The 2,288-nt window shown below is 41.9% G+C and overlaps 1 long non-coding RNA gene across 1 annotated transcript; it reads left to right on the top strand.

Annotated features, from left to right (window-relative positions):
* The first annotated feature begins 418 nt into the window (after positions 1-418).
* LOC311013010 lies at positions 419-1,483 on the top strand. Its single transcript, XR_014597098.1, has 3 exons — positions 419-624; positions 1,175-1,247; positions 1,327-1,483. It is a non-coding gene; the product is annotated as an uncharacterized lncRNA (long non-coding RNA).
* The last annotated feature ends 805 nt before the right edge of the window (positions 1,484-2,288 follow it).

Below are 2,288 nucleotides of genomic sequence, written 5' to 3'. Positions count from 1 at the left end.
GTTGATTATTATTATATGTGGAGTGTGTTCTTGCGGAAGCTGTAAATGTGGAAGCTAATGCTAATGTCCAGGTTAAGACCAGCTACGGCTGCAGCCGTAAACAATTATATGGTTCAAGAGTTCGCGGGTCAAAGCGGCAAGCTATTGGCCAGCCATGTTTATTATTTCGGTTTGTGTTCATGCAGTGTAAATATGAGATAGTTAACCTGCAGGAAAGATTCATTCTGTTGTATTAAAGGGGCCCTATTATGCTATTTTTTTTTATTGATGTCTCCAAACCTGGTCTTTGAATTCCTCAACTGGAAAAAACAATCGGAACATGTATTTCGGAGTGGATCACACTCCTCATTTTCAGCTTTTTTACCCCACTTTTTCAAACGGGTGAGTCTGTCGAGGTGTAGCCTTATGCTAATGAGATGACCCCCGACCCCGCTCCTACTGAGGAAGTGGTTGTGTCTCTCCACCCCGTGCTGTCCGCGTCCAGCTTGTTGCCATGGTTATGGTTCTACGCTACAAACTAACAGCGGTCCAGCCGTACCGCTTCGAACCGGACTCCAACCCAGAACCAGGACCAGCTCCTGTAGAAGTTCCGACGCCACGGATGCAGCAGGACGAACCTGGATGGTTAGTTAACATGTTTGTGTAACGTTTTCGACAGTAACTCGATGTGTTTTAGCGTAGCTAGCGCTAAGCACAATGACGCTAATGCTGCGTTCTTCGCTCTATAAGTAACGTATCTGTGAGCTATTTTGGCCACAATTAATATCGTTAGTAGTGCCGTGTTGTTGACAGGTCACAGTTGCATGTTTTCCAAATGGGGACGCAACAATTTAAAAGGATGAGAACCCGATGAAAACAGCGTCCTGTATGCGGGCAGTTTGTTTACATCACATTAACGGGATTAAAAACTTGATCCTCTACACAAAGATATACAAGCAACAGGATTTGGTCAGTATCATGTCGTCCTCCAGAATTATGTATTGGATTTTGAATTATAGGCTGTGTGCTGTGTTTTATAACGTGATTTGCTCCATCTCAACATTACGTGCCAAACTTACTGTTACAAAATTCAAACATGAAGTTTACACCTCAGCTTGTCAGCAGTGTCCGTCAGGTTACCATATTAACAAGATTTGTTGTTGAAATGCTCAAATTCTGTACTATATTCATCTAGGTGACCATGTGGGAATTGTGCAACAGCCTTCAGACACTGAACATGTCGGCTGCATGGAGACACCACGGGTAATGTTACTTTGTTACACCAAGTTGTCTGTTGAGATTATTATTCACATAACATGACGATGATCATGATTCACACTACGCAAGAAGACGGATGCAGCAGCTGGAGGAGGAAGAGGCTTGCATGGTGGGACATCCTGGTTGGAACTGTCTGTCTGAATGTTCTCTCTCCAAAACGCATGAAATTATATACAGCTGGTTATGGTGCTTTACACGTAAGAGGAATACAGCAGTCAGTTGTTTGTTTATCAATTGTGTTTTATAAAAAATAAATCCCTCTATGCAACATATTATGCAGTCTTCCTGACCATTACTTCAGTAATATTAACCATGACACATTTTACAATTACTGTAAAGACTTTATTGTCGAATTAATCAGCAGTTGAAGTTCACAGTTACCTCAGAACACAGCAGGATGAGAACTTTTGATTTTCAGAGGCAATACATTTTCAAAATCCCAACATCACCCAGGAGGTAGCATTGCAGTGCGACAGTGGGGAGAAAAAAACTGACTTTTAGGCAGAAATCTTAGTTCTGTCTTTGTTTGTAGTGTTTCTGAACTGTATTACAGAGATAGGCCTTTATTTTTGCATCCCCTCAGTGGATTGGACTAAATAACAGAAACATCTGTCATAGTAACATCACAAATCTGCAGCAGTTTATTGAAGCATTCCTAAAATGTTTTTCCTCCAGGTTGATCATACACTACAAAACGTTATTAAAAACAGGTGGTATGGCAATAAAATATATTTTCATAACTCGCAAACTGTTTGTGGCCGACTCTGCAGGGTCATATCAAGCTCTTCTGAAGTCAAGGAAGAGCTGCCCTCCAAAGTATCCTCCTCCTCTACCGGGTCCAGGCGAGCTCTCTTTGATGGTCTCCTTATTGGAGTGGTTGTGAAACAGGTCTGGAACCATGGCTGTGCCAACACCAAAGTCCTTGCAGGACACAGTAGCTGTAACAGAGTTGTATGGAGGAATGAAACCCATGATATCACATAATAGAAATACACATCTGCACGACTACTAGTAGTTGCTGTTAAACCTAA

Source organism: Eutrigla gurnardus (assembly GCF_963514095.1).
Source record: "Eutrigla gurnardus genome assembly, chromosome: 4".
NCBI lineage: Eukaryota > Metazoa > Chordata > Actinopteri > Perciformes > Triglidae > Eutrigla > Eutrigla gurnardus.
This window is presented reverse-complemented; position numbering and strand designations above follow the sequence as displayed.